This window comes from Triturus cristatus, chromosome 3_1 (genome assembly GCF_964204655.1).
Source record: "Triturus cristatus chromosome 3_1, aTriCri1.1, whole genome shotgun sequence".
Lineage (NCBI taxonomy): Eukaryota > Metazoa > Chordata > Amphibia > Caudata > Salamandridae > Triturus > Triturus cristatus.
The window spans coordinates 588,135,778-588,151,051 of record NC_140583.1 but is presented as its reverse complement, the minus strand read 5'-3'; the positions used below and the strand labels follow the sequence as shown (position 1 = coordinate 588,151,051).

The 15,274-nt window shown below is 38.6% G+C and overlaps 1 long non-coding RNA gene across 3 annotated transcripts in view; it reads right to left on the bottom strand.

The window, feature by feature from the left end:
- LOC146860593 (uncharacterized) overlaps window positions 1-15,274 on the bottom strand; it is a 196,961-nt gene that overhangs the window by 108,522 nt on the left and 73,165 nt on the right. Inside the window, exon 4 of one of the 3 annotated variants that reach the window (XR_014979184.1) lies at window positions 6,293-6,388. The exons of the other annotated variants lie outside the window; for them this stretch is intronic. This is a non-coding gene — a long non-coding RNA (uncharacterized LOC146860593). Of the gene's footprint in view, window positions 1-6,292; window positions 6,389-15,274 lie in introns of those variants that run through there. 3 annotated transcript variants of the gene reach the window in all.

Below are 15,274 nucleotides of genomic sequence, written 5' to 3'. Positions count from 1 at the left end.
CACATGTGCTGGCCGTGTATCCACAGTACGTCTCTGTTTTCTGTATACAGTCTAACAGAAAGAAACAATAGTGGCACAGAGAGATGCAAAGTGTACAATGCTGCACATTAAAAAACTGAATCAATTACCTTTTACCATGGCTAAGTCACTATCCACAGAATGGTTGATCCATGGCCATATTACACTGCCAGTCACAACATTCCAATTTCAGTACTGTCCACAGTATCACCAGGTAGGCAGGTTTGAAGCATTGGGAGAGGGGTATATACATGAAATTAGATGCAGCAATGAGGACACTGAGTTTTTCTCAGCGGTTCAGACTGTGAGAGTTCTTTAAGTGGGTCTCGGATTTGTCAGGATATTATGCTTCACGGAGCATGTAATGTTTCGGTTGCAAACGTATCCTGTCCCTTAAAAGGGTCCCTAGCTGCTGTGATTCATCCGGTGTTCAAACTGCTCTCAAATGGGAGTTATTTTATGTTGAATGATCAAGGTTGTTGTGGGATGCAGCCAGGCATCACATATCTGGTGACAGTAAGTTCCAGGGATACTTGCTGTATGCAAGTATTGTTTCTACCGACCCATACAGTCAGGGAGGTGCTGCTATGGCCTCCATTGAATGATTCCCATATACAGTTTGATTCTCTGAGCAGACTGAAAGCCATGCTTCTACTGAAGGATGTGGCCTTAACCTCAGCCTGAGAGACTTTTGATCTCCAGGTTGAACGGTCTTCAGCTGAGATACAGATACTAGTCCGAACAGACTTAATGCTCCATTTCTGGGAAAAGGTACATTATATCTTTAACATGTCTGATATAATTGGGATTGTGCACCTATTTAAAAGCATGGGTTTTGGTCTATGAAGCACCTTTCAGACAATCTTTGGAGTTATCCCATCATCCATACACTGAGTATTAGTAAGCATTTTTGGAGGGCTTCCACTGGTCCTACTCCTTGTAGTTGGCATCCTAGTTTTAATTTTCCTACTATGCAATGGACATCCCAGTTTCCAAAGAGATGGAAAAAGCACTTCTGGTGCGACGCTGCCGTGAATGCATGGTACTCCATCTGTGCACATCTCAGCCTCAGGAGCAAAGCGAGCATTGACTTCTATCGTTCAGATCAGTCTGGGTTGACTGCGTCTTACCTGTGCTCCGCTGCCTATTCTGTGGATACAAATGCGTGTTGGACATATATCTAACAATACCATTAGTTGTGCCACTGGATGTAGACGTACTACTGAACCCCTTAAAGCCCACGTATTACAGTGTCCTCAGTGTATTCCTATGTTGATGTCGGCATTCTAAGAGCCACCACGGGATGCTTCAGCTCCTGTCAGAATTGACAGTGGCTCTGCTAAAGGCTCACAGGTGTGGAGTTCTTCCTCCGCAGCTGCTGTGGGAACAAGACAAGATCACCTTTCCTCCGTTAACCTGATGCAAAAGGTGTTTCAGGGACCGTCATCGTGAAGGCAAGCAACAGTGATGTTGCGTCTCCCACACAGGATACATAAACATTTAGCTCTCCGTGTGATGGGAACAATTCAGCCTTTTTTCCAAAACAAGCCAAATTGGAATTCGGGAACATAACTTTGTTTTATTTTCTCTCCTTGCTCTCACTGAGCTCCATGGCTTTCCATGTTCTCAGCTAGTCTTAACAGTATACTGACTATTTAGAGGATTTTTTAAAATGTGTTTTCTCTTTTTACATCGCTTTTACATATACCATGTTTTTAGAGGTTTTTTACATTAGTTTAACAATGTTTTTATGCTTCTTAGACGGGCATATTTTATGATTAGTTTATCTTATCGTCATTTGGATGAGGAGTGGGTGTTATAAGCCCCAATGTACCCCAATATAGGACTCGGTAGCTGCACGACCATTTACCTTCATTTGTCCTACCTTGGTCTACATAATGGCTCTGGTGTTGACCTTTTGCCTAGTAATGTGCCAAATAAATGTTGTGTGGTTTTCTTCGAAAACTAGCCCAATTTATTATGCATGAGGATTCTTAGTATCACACAGCAGGATTGCCATCTTCTATATAATAACTCTGTATAAAAGTCACCTCTATAGTCATCCTTTAACAACAGGCCCACAGTATCATTACACATCTTGGTAGAACCCCCGAGGGTACCTTTTGGGTATATAAGCACCACATCTTCGCTGGGCAAACAAGTAGAGAAGCTGACATGAGACGCTGAAGTCCCTACAAGCAGAAACTCCACCATGCAGTGCTCTTACATCCCTTGCGGGTTGTCCAACTCGAGACCAAGATGGGGTCCTTCATTCTTTCCCATCAGGTAATAGGGTTGGCTCTTTCCTAGGGGTATTATTGGCTTTACACCTACATACATGCTAAAGGATCTAATTTCCAGATTAACACCCTGAGAAAATTGAAACCCTTCATACCGGCCAGTGACTTTAAACAGGCAGTTCAATCTCTAGTAATTCCCAGAGTGGATTATGGGAATATTGCTCTTTGCGGCCTGCCCAGATCAACGACCGCTCCTCTAAGAGCCTCAATCAATACAGCCGCAAGACTCATCACAGGCTCCAAAAGAAACTGCCACATTTCCCCTGACCTTTGTGCCCTCAACTGGCTACCTTTTGAGGCCAGAATCCATTTGAAAATCGCCTGTATGACACATAAGGTCTTACATCACAAAACACCGCGATACCTAGCGGAGAATCTGGTACTATCGGGTGGTAACAGATCTACTAGGAGCTCTAACAATCTTCTACTTAAACCACAACGTTTCTCCAAGAAGAAAACATACTACCGTTCCTTCTCAGGAATGGCTCCTAGGATTTGGAATGCCTTTCCCCCAGAAACTAGACTTAATCCATCCGCAGCTTTTTTTAAAAAAAAGAAGTTAAATCGATTCTTCTGGCCAAATTCACTTGAATCATTTATATTCTCTTGTAAATATGTGCTGTTCTCTAATGTTTACCATTACTGTATTCACCTAGTTCACGGTATTTTTACGTTTTTATGTTAATATATCTGCACTGTAAAGCTCTCGGATAAACGCAAGGGTCTTGTTCGCGCTATACAAAACTGTCAAAATAAAACAAATAAATAAATAGTTACACCTATGTACACTTAGCTAGGGTTTGCATCCTAGGATCACGCTTGGTTTTTGCTAAGTATCTATTTACCTGCATATGGTCATTTGTTCAGCACCATAGTAGAATTCTACCTTTTATTTACTCTGTTGTTGCTTGCAAACATACATGTCTGTTTCTATCTAATGGTTGTTGCAGCACTTGTATTGTATACTAGAATGATCCTGCTTATTGAAAACGCTCCCCATCATTTATTCTGTGTATTTCTCTGAGACCAAGTGACCACGAGTGACTAAGCGAAAAGTAGTGCACAGTTTCCACGATCCCTGAAGGATCAAGGGTTGTCATGTTTGATAGTTGCCGGAGACTATTCGTTCCTTGGTAAAGTTAGGGGGCTTATGGTGACACTGTGAGCTAGTGGGTCTAAAAGCTAACATATCCTTTGGGGGTGTCTGGAATCAGTCTGGACAGCAATCACTTAGTTTACGTTGTCTAAAGACGCAGCTCCTATATAGATTCATAGGAACAGCACAACAGTGTTAATCATACTAAAGTATACAAAAAAGGTAGTTATGGAATGCTTGAACTAATCTCAGACACTGGTAATTACCTGGGGCAGCATGGCAGTCCATTGTTATTTTGCATACCATCAAACCCAGCCATATGCAAATCAATCTTTCCCTTCTCAAATGGGAACAGTCCAGCCCGAACTGGAACACAAGAAACCCAGGACTGGTTTTGTCATAAAAAACAACAAACAATACAATTAGGAAAAAATATATTTTGTACTAAAGCAACACTATAAACACCAATATTTAAAAACTCAATGGACTAGATGAATAAAGAAACCATTTTGCGATTTCATAATTGCAAATCTTTGCGATTCACAATTAGGAAATCGCAAAACGGAATACATGAAAGTGTGTGGAACACTTTTAGCGATTTCCATGGGATCGCTAGTGACCCACCTCATGAATATTAATGAGATAGGTCGCAATTTGCGACACCCTAGGAATCGCAAAACTCACAGTGATGGTGGCTTGCTGGGCTCAGCAGACAACTATGTCTGTGATTGCTTTTAAATAAAGCATTTTTTTAAAAATGCAGCCCGTTATACTTAAAGGCAAACAGGATGCATTTCTAAAACAAAAATGAAAAGTTTTCTTTTCATTTTTTAAGAGCCGGCAGTGGTCCGCGGGACTACTGCCTGCTCTTAAAAAATAATTTTACAAACATTAACAAAGGTGAGGGGTCCCTTGGGGACCCCTTCCCATTTGCAAATGGGCTACCACCTACTTGAAGTAGGTGGTAAAATGCGAATGTTTTGCAACCGCATTCACGGTCACAAAACATTCATACATACCATTAGGATTCGCTATTTGGAACGGATGGCCTAAACATGTCTCTTCCAAATAGTGAATCGCAAAATTGTGTTTGCTGCATCAGAAAAGCTTTTGCGATCGCAAATGGTCCGAATCTGCAATACGGCCTGTTTACGAGGAGAAAAACGCTTGATGCATCTGGCCCAATATTATTAACAATGATAAGGAAAACAAAACAATATACTTACCTGTGATAGAGTTCCAAAAGATTTTTGACATCACAATATTTCTGCAACCATATTCAACATCAATGATATTTTTCCAATGATGTTAAGGTTGAACACCAACGAGTTAACCTTGCCTAGGAGTTTGGCACTGCTCTGCACCATCTGTAGCTTCCTTTAGTACCTTTTGATCCGTTAGTTCTCGAAAACATTTTTTTACTTCAAGTTATGCAGCAGGTTATTAATGATATGCGAGTCAAATCTACGACTAGGTAGAAAACGCCATAACAGCAGAATCACGTAATTCCATTGCCACTGTCTATTCACCGCATCAATTAATTCACATGAATTTCAGTCACTAATTATTCAGTAAATGGCTTGATCTACCCTTAGCATGGGCTCTACAGGCTGCTGGAGGATATCTAAACCTGGGCAAAATTAAAACAATTCTGGCATAATTTGCTAATAATAACGAATTTCCCATTACTCTTATTACCCAAAATCCAGCAATTACACAGTTACACCACTTTTTGCATTTCACATAATAACAAATAATTATGCGTATTTCTGCCTTAAATTCGCGTGATTAAGCGATGCAAATTATGCGAATTACACATACCCCATATATAATCCATATTGCAATGACTGTTTTATTGCATATTCAAAGAATGATACACCGCCTCTGATAAAGGGGTATTGAAAATATAGAGCCGTATAAAATTTAAATCTAGTCACTATTCTAGCAGTTTCATAACAAACTAAAGCTCGCATAGATGTGCCATCCCTGAAAATTATTTCTGGTCTAAGCTGTTCCTTACAATTGCCTTTAGAAAACATTTTTATTGGTTTACCCCCAAAACGTAGATATCAAAAGACAAGATAATTTCAACTCTTCAGCAGTACTGGAATCAGATAAGCATCGCGATTCAAAAATGTCCAGATTGTGCCTTATAAAAGCCCCACCGCAACAGATTTAAATGTACTATTACACCATTACATTTTATATTTATACATTTTAAGAATTTTAAGTTAATAATGCATTTATGAAGAATTATTTCAGCCCCTCATACAATTCGGAGGACGATCACATGCCAAACATAACAAATGGTCTCCATCTCTCTTTTCTGTTTATTCCCAATTCCTGCCTTTCTACAGTGTTATTCATAATGTATACTTTACCTGTTTCGCTCCATTTCTCATTCCCTTATGATGCAAACATGCACCTCTACAATTCTTTTTTTCTCCCACACTCCAATTCTATCCACACCACTTTATCCTTTTATAACCTCTCAGAAATGAAATAGATTTTATTCACATCTTTATTGGTCTCTATAAATAACCGCTTCTCTCTCTAAAACTAACTTTCTCACTATGGTTGTCTTCTAACTATCAATCTTTCATTCTAGCTATACAATTTTATGCTTTATGTAGCTCCTATTAAACAAAATATATTTCTTTTACAAAATTTAGTGTTTCTTTACACCATCCAGTAGTACGCTACTTAAGTCTTACTATCTCTTTATATTCCCTCTCAGCTATCAGTCCCTCGCTTTCTCCCTGTGTTCACCTTCCTCTAAATATATATATTTCACTCTCAACTGTACTGTACATCTACTATTCTATTAATATGTTTCTTGTCTGTTTGATAATATATTCTTCTTTCTCCTTTACCGTCCATACCCGGCACTCAGTCTGTTTTGGTCTGCCAATCTTCACTGTAGCTGTACTCAAAGGGCTTTTAGCACAGCCAGCAAAAGGATGCCTTGCTAGATCTAGGCCAAAATATAAACAAACAGTTTTATTGATACTGTACATGCTTATTAAAGGAACGTTATTTTTTTTACTTTTTATTTTCTTTCTGTGTTATACATGAACAATAGTAACGGCATGTAGCCACAAATTAACAGTAAACATTGTTTTAATTATTGATTAATTTTTGGTGGTATGGTTCTATTTTTTTGGTTTCTTAATCATGGGATCCAGTATTTTTTTCTTTTTGGATGAACATGATTTTTGCACAAGTTAACTTTCTAACAGTCTGCAGTATTTCAACCAGATGCATTAAACTAAAGTTGTTAGCACATGAGGCATTCCCTCCTTTAACTTGGATCCACTTTTATATATGTACACAGATTTTGACATACAAGGGAAAAACAAACATAGTAAATAACTACAAGATTTTATGTGGATTCACAAAGCGTGCCACAGTTATTAGTATTAGTATCATTTAACTGTGCTCCCCAGATGGATCTGTATAGGTTTGAAAAAAACAGAGTAATCTAAACATCTACGCGTTTGGCAACTTGTATGCAAATTCATCAAAAGGCATTACAGATATTAGAAATTTAAAAAGAAAAACACCTTTTGTACAGTCATGACACCTCTAACTTATCACTCTGATGTCCGTCTGACACATTTAAAAAAAAAGTTAATATCTCAAAAACTAGGGATTTACGCAAACGAACAAAAACAAAGGCACTCCTCTGGGAAAAGATCTACTTTCATGCCAACGTAGGTGTTATTCTGTTCTGAGGGTTTTTTTTTTTTAACTGTACCTGGAAGCAAAATGTCCTATGGATGCTAAAAGAGGAAATGCATCTTTTTGCCTATTTCTTTTTCCTCGCACGAATCTGCACAAACTTTGGCCAGCTAACACTTAGCCAGTTTTGCTATGAATGCACAGATTTGTCAATCTACGTCAGTAATTAGCAATGCAAAAAATGTATTTTTAATGTATTATTCACTGAACAAGCACAGTCAAAGTGTAGCTATGATTAGAACACACATCAAATATTATCACATAAGGTTTAAGCAAAAACAAAACAGTTAAAGCGAATATATTTCTATGTACTGTGGATGACCTCAATATGACTTTACTGATGACATTATAAATGGCATCACTGATGATATAATGACATCACTGATGACATTACTCATGACATAATCCATAATACTGCCATAGGTCTTCTTGATTTCAGTGATGACAGAGGTGATGATGCGTTATTGACCTAATTTGTAAAATTACTAAAATCCTTTTTATAATAAGCTGTTTTGGATTTACTGTTTTCGTTTCAGTACTGGTTATATTTTTATTAGTTATGGATATTATTTTGCAAAGCAATGGTTGGTCTCTTGCTCTGAAATAGTACTTCTACATCTGCAGTATTGTTGTATAGTCATACACTGCATGGTATCATTTTATATTGAGGTGAATGCATGAGTTTGTGACACTACTCCGTGCTTACGGCTTTGGACATGGTACTGTATGTTAAAGACCATCATGTGGATTAATAGATGTAAAACAAACATTATTAGCTAAAAAAGTATTTTAGGTTAGAATATTCTTCATATGAAGTAAACGGAGTAGAGGTACCACTGGATGATGTCACAAGTTGTGACATCAGTGATGTTATCGATGATGTAATTTAAAATATCATCAGTGATGTCGTACATATGATATAAGATAACAGGAGATATACACACACACTTAGTCCTAAGAACGATACATTTCTAATTTAAAATTTGTTTTTCGTGAACGTTTTTTTTGCTTGGCATGTCTTTATACTGCATGTTCACCTTTAGTGCCCCGTCTCAAATGTTTTAAGGTCAATGTGCAACTATACAATCCTTGTTGTTAACTTGTACCTGTACTAAATTTGCACTAAAATTATAATCACAAGAGCCGGAGAAATGGATGGAGAAGTTTTTATTTTGTTTCATTTTGCCCTCTGTTTGCGATCTGCTTCAATGCATCTAACTGGACATCATTCTATCGCCTTCTTAGCCACTGAGGTGACAAAAATCAATGGCTATCAGATTACCTTGTTAGAAGGAAGGTTAAAGGGCCAGTGTGCTAAGTTCACAGTGCATCACCTTTCATTTAAAACATTTCACTTTTTTATTACACATTTGTATTAGTATTTATGGCACCATGCTTCCAGCACTCCTGAACTTATCGATTACATGGTCCTGCTGTCGGCTAGTCCAGTGATGTCTCCTTTTTGAATTATGACAAATGTGCACACGTCTGAGGATTTGGTAATACTAATAATGCAGTATTTATATAGGGCATTTCATCACTGTTAGGCAACAGAAGTGCCTGCAAAGCAGTCACACATTTTATCATCGGCCTTACAATGGGGTCGACATTTCAAAAGCAGGTTTGACCTTGTCTTGATTTTAACCTATGACATTCAGGCTCAACAAATATTTAAGATTGTTGTTTTATGCCAGCTAGATCTTTTGCTGCTTCTCTCAGTAGTAATACAGGATTAACATTGGTCGATCGGTGAATTACTCTTATTGTGTACATTGTGAATTTCTTCATGCACGTGTAACAATAAATAATATAACATTATGAGCTAATAAGAATCTTTGCTGGCCGTCTTATTCCACATTACTAAAAAATAACTAGGCAGCAGGTCATGTCCTATAATGACTTCGAGGACATAACTGCAAAGCACTCAGCTTAGGGTTATAATCAAGGCTGAAAGTGTTGTGTCCGCAGACGGCCAAACTATGCAGCATGATTGACTAAACTATGTGGTAAGAAAAGCAAATTATGTGGCAGTTTTGCAGCATTCTCTTTCACTTAAACTGTTCTGAAGTAAAAGTATAGTGTATTTCGTATTTATTAAGCACATGTTTCAATGGGAGATGCTTATGATTTAAAACATTGAAAGCCACATTTACTATTATTTAATGGAACACGGCGCAGCAAAGCGATTTGCTGTGCTGCGTTGCATGAAGGGGAGAGAGCAGAAATGCTTAATATTTACAAAGATATAGAGCATTTGTGCTCTTTCCATGTGCTGGCACACTATGTGCTGCCCAGTGCCAATGCAGTCACCCTTGCACAATTGTCCAAACATACCTGTATTACAGGCAGGATTTTTTTTGTTCTGGAAGGGACACCTTCTCACCCAAAAACAATCCTTAGAGGTGTATTCCTCTTTCCTTGTCTGCTGAAGAATGTACCACACATGGAAAGAGGAAGTAACAACGATAAATAAAGATATTTCTTCTCTTTACACCTCAGTTGGGCCAACACAGCATTTTGACACAAACCCAGGCTTACAAGTCTTTGTAAATGTATCTTGGACTCAAAAACTAGGGTGGATGCATGGGAATGCCCCTGCTCCATCCATGTAACACCTACCCAATGCAAAGTAATGCAAGCCAGCACTATGCGCTGCGGTGCATTACTTTTTATTTACCAAACCACATAAAGCGGACGGTGAGAGGATATGGCCTAACAGCTAGAGCGGTCTACCTCGATGCTGGGGAACCAGGTTCGAGTCTTGGCAGGGACGCTCAACTTCCCATGCCTAATAGAAATGAACGCGTTCTTCTGTAACACAAATCGTGCTCATGTAAAGTGCTCTGATACCTTCAGGTCGTGTTCCCGCTATATAAAACTCGCCCCCCCCCAAAAAAAAAGGCATACAAAGAAGAACTTTTGTCCTTTAACTTTGTAACACACTCGAACCGTACCTTGGTTCATATTTGGTGCAATGCCACCAATGTCAAAATTCAGGATTTTCACAACTCGTACTTCACAATTCGTCACACAAAGTTTTTAAATGTTCCGTGATTACTGCAAGATTGTTAATCGGACATAAAATTGAATTTGCAGAGTTTCTATTAAAAACATGAGCTAGACATACGTTTTGTTACAGAAACCTGACTGGATATTGCTTCTGGTCCTGACTTGACTCAGGCAATCCCAGCGAGCTACACAATTGTTAATGTAGACAGAGTAAAAAAGAGAGGAGTTGGGTTGGTTATTGTTGCAGGTGCCAATCTTTCTGTACGATGTTCTCCGTTGAAAGCAGTTCTACCTGTGAATCGCTTTTCTTTCAAATAGAACTTACTGACCATTACACCTTTAGAGGTTCATTGATATACCACCCACTTGGACCAAAAGCATCCTTTGTATCAAGTATAAGCCCATTGCTAGAATCCGGTGTTAAATCAGCAGATTTCTCGGTTCTGGGAGATTTCAATAGCCGATGATAACACTGTCGTTTAGATTGACTCAATGGTCAGCCTACGTCTATTACCAGCTTTCTGGGAGATTTCAATAGCCGATGATAACACTGTCGTTTAGATTGACTCAATGGTCAGCCTACGTCTATTATCAGCTAGTCAAATTTCACACTCACCAAGCAGGACATGCATTGGATGGCATTTTCTCTAATAAAACATGTCTTCAGGTACTGGACCACTAACACTTCTGTGGTCTGATCATAAAGCTGTAATGTTTAATATTATTCAACCTCAGTCTTTGCCCAGGAGTGGCAAGAACCCCGACGGTACCAAAGGCACGGCCTGGCAGAATGTTAATCAATCAGCCCTACATTTTGAAAATCAGATACTCTGTTTGAAAGTAAGTCCAGTCCCAGGACAGATCTTGACTCAACTATACATAACTATTCCTCCTGGCTAGGCAGGGTGGTTGACATGCTCTCACCAGAAGAAGTTTAAAACTCCCTTGGAACACTGGTTGTCGAAGAGCTTGAGAGCCCAGAAACAACTCTACCGAAGGTAGGAGCGAATCTGGAGATCCCACTATGATCCTCAAGACAGAGATTTATAAGCAAGCAGTCGCAGAATATAAACGGATGATAGTAGAAGAAAAGGCTAAATAATTTTCTAGCAAGATACTACAATTTAATAATTAGGTAAAAGAGCTTTTTAATACTTTAAAACACTTAGTGAAAATGACTATGCCCAATAGCAACAACTGCAGTTAAGAGTTTTGTAATATCCTAGCAAATTATTTTTCAATCAAAAGTGACATAAGTTTATGACTCTTTTGTAACCAGTTATCTATCATCTGCCACTGTTTCGACAGGCAAGGAAGGGCAACCCACCCCTGTTTTTGAGAAATTTACCATGCTTTGTACAAAGCAGGTGTCTAATCTACTCATAGCGACTAAATTCGGATCCCCTTTGATAATTTTCCTACAAAAGATGCTCCTCTTGTGCCAGTAATTCTAAGCACTCAACTTACAACGATTTTCAACAAATAATTAACACTGGCTAATTCCCTTTTGAATAGAAGAAAGCTTTCATTCTACCTTTAATTTGAAAAAAAAATGGTCTTAATCCACAAGAGCCTAGTAGCTATAGGCTCGTCTATGGGTTACCTTTTCCAACTAAGCTACTGGAGAAAGCTTAGAATATGGAGCTCATGTCATTCATTCACTCTCGCTGCCTGCTGGACTACACCCAATATGGTTTTAGAAATGAACATAGTATGCACAACAGCATTGGTAGCAGCTTGGGAGGAGCGGAGATCAATCCTAGATGGAGGCAGCAAGGCTGCACTGATACTATTGGTTCTCTCTGCGGCTTTTAACACGATCAGTCATACCATTCTGATTGACTGACTCACCAAGTTCGGGATCAGCGTACTTGCCCCCAGCCTCATAAAATCCTTTCTATCAGAGAGAGTGCAGCATGTTGCATTAGGACAGTTCCTTACTGATCAGTTTTGCCTGCCATATGGGGTGCCTCAGAGCTTTTCGCGGAGCCCTACGTTGTTCATTCTTTATGTCACCCCACTGGCTAAGTTGATCAAATCATTCAGGTTCTCAGTTGTGTCTTACACCGATGATACCCAAATTGTGGTATCATTATCTGGCAACCCTGAAGACACGGTCTCAAGATTCAGTGCTTACGTGTCCCAAATAGGTAACTTATGATGTCAAATTGTCTAAAGCTTAACTCCGGGAAAATAGAGATTCTTCTCCTCGGCTCAGGCACTTCATTTTGGTCACCAAGCTTGTGGCCCTCATGAAATGGGGGTACATCCCTCGCCAGTTTGGAAAGTGAAGATCCTGAGGATTGTCTTTGACAATAAACAACTTTGAAGATTAAGTCAAAGCTCTTGACTCATCAGTATATTTCACGCAAAAAATAATCAAGAAAATATGCCCCTCCATACCCACAGATCTGTAGAAATTGGTGGTCACCTCTCTTGCCCTATCCAAACTAAATTATCGGAATGCCCTATTTAAGGGCATCCAGAAAAGATTTCTTCATAAATTGCAGATGCTACAGAATGCATCAGCTCAACTTTTGTTAGGAATTCCAAAATATCAGTCTGTATCTCAAGCCTTGATCAAGCTACACTGGCTACCAGTGACACAGAGAATAGAGTTTAAGGTCCTCTGCTTGACTTTTTAAGCCCTGCACAAAATCGGCCCAGGCTATCTCTTAGATAGATTAATTTGGTATGCTCCATCTACAAAACTCAGATCCTCTGAATACAAGGGTCTAGTGCTACCAAGGACAAAACGAGCATCTTGGGGAGGCAGAAGCTTTCTGCTGAGGATGGCAACACTATTGAAATCTCTAAAGAACTGTTCAGACCTCCTGTCCTGTAAGAAATCTCTCAAGACTTGGCTCTTTAATCATTGAGCAACACTATTGTAAGGCTCCCATCGATGTCAGTGACAGCGCCAAGATGCTCCGTGCTACATAAAATTAAAATCAAATCAAAGTGGCTTAGCGTGGCTTAGTAAATGCCAAAATTTATTTTTGCATCAGGGCCACGCCACAAAAGTGACACAAAATCATAGTAAATCTGGGCCCAAATCTTGACAATAGATGCAACATACTTCTGATTCTTCTAAAGTCCGAGTGACCCTGTGAAATAAGCGTGCTTTTAGAAATGTATCTGTGACTTAAATTTAGTTAATTTTAATAGTGAAATAAATGCAAATAAGGAACATTTCAATATGAATTGCTTAAATTGCATTTATTTACTTAAAATGTGTGCTTCCTGCAGCAGGCAAAAGCCCTTTTTCCTGTAAATCAAATGGAGATGGATATATTGTTAGGGCAAGATGGTTACTTCTAAAACATGCCTAATTACATCAATCAAGAGCTGAAGGTGTCCAGTTAACTTTAAGCAATTTCCTTCATTTGAGCTAGATGGTTGTTAAAATTGGCAATTATATAACAGATGATGGATTATGTGGTGTGTGCAGATTCATATTTACATGAAAAAAGCAGCAGAATCAATATTTGTCTCTGGGCCTAAATATAATGGTTTCAGAACATTCCACTGATTAAGTGAAAACTGTTTTAATATATATGGTTACAGACAGCAGAGACCAATGGTAATGTTGAGCTACACAGCTTATAGCAGGACTTATAGGCATCCTGTTATTGCACTATCTTTAATGGAGCTCTCAGAATTACATTTCTTCTAATGTTTCATTATTTAAAGTGGAGTTCATCAATAATGCTGGATATTTGTCAATCACTAAAGTTGTTGCCTAAGCAGCGGCAAGGGAGCAAAAGAAGACAGTGGGATGTTACTTAGGGGCATATGTATCAAGCTAATTTTTACTCGCAAACGCTGCGAATCGCAAAATACAGCGTTTGCGAGTAAAAATTCGCAAAACGGGATGTATTAGGCAAAATCCCATCGCAAAATTAAGGAATTGCTAATTTAGCGATTTCTTAATTTTGCCTAACCAGTTAAGAAATCGCACATTGCGATTTCTTAAATGATATGTAAAAAGCACCCAAGTTGTGCGAATTATCCTTAAGAAATCGCAAATTACCACCAACTTCCAGTTGGTGGTAATTTGCGATTTCCTTTCAAAATGCACTATTTTTAATTTTGCAAAGTGCCACGTGACGCTCATACATGCCCTTAGGGCATGTATGTGCGCCATATGCACACACATGCTCATTTCAGGGGTGCATCAGGGTGTCATCATGACACCCTTGCACCTTTGAAATTATTCTCAAATAGCGATTAGCAAATTGCGAATTCGCTATTTGAGAATTACTTCCCATTCATTCCTATGGGTCTCCTGGCCCATAGAAATGAATGGGCAGGTATTCCTTAATTGCGATTTCGCAATTTGCTAATCGCAATTAAGGAATTTTAAGAAATCGCAAAAAGTTTGCGAATTTTTAAATACATCCCGTTTTGCAATTCTCAAATAGCGATTCCTTAACAATCGCTATTTGAGAATCGCAAATGGTGATGTTGATACATATGCCCCTTAATGTTTTGGGACAGTTCATAGGTCAGTTATAGAACTAGCATATGAATGTCCCAATTTGGACACTGGTGATCCTCTGTCCACATCCAGAGAGAGATCTTCAGACAATAGACATTATGAGTGGATTACATTACAAGCAACTTGATTGACTGTGCAGCTCATAACAATTAATCTGTAAAAGGTAAATTATACTTTCCTAAAATGACTCAAACATTAAATTGACCTACGATAAATTAATTGGGGTTTGGAATTCTGACAACACATTTTGTGTTTTTTGATATTTGAGAGAATGGGAGAAACTATGAGGATTTAATCATGGGAGCATGGGTTATACAAGCATGTATTAATGGATTTACATTGTACCTTGCTTTTGTTCATTTGGTTACTGGATGTTCATGCTGGTGGAAGAAAGCATTTCTTGAAATGTTTTTCTCTCCTGTATAGTAATGGTATCTCCTCCACACTGGCAGGAGAAGGGCATTGATTATGGTCATCCAAGAGGCAAAAGTGTAGTAAAACTCCATGTCTATTGATTCGTTTTAGATTAATTGATGTTACCATACTAGGTGCCAAAAATAGCTTCTGGGAATTGGACAGAGAACAAAATCCCTTACTATCTTGGAAAGA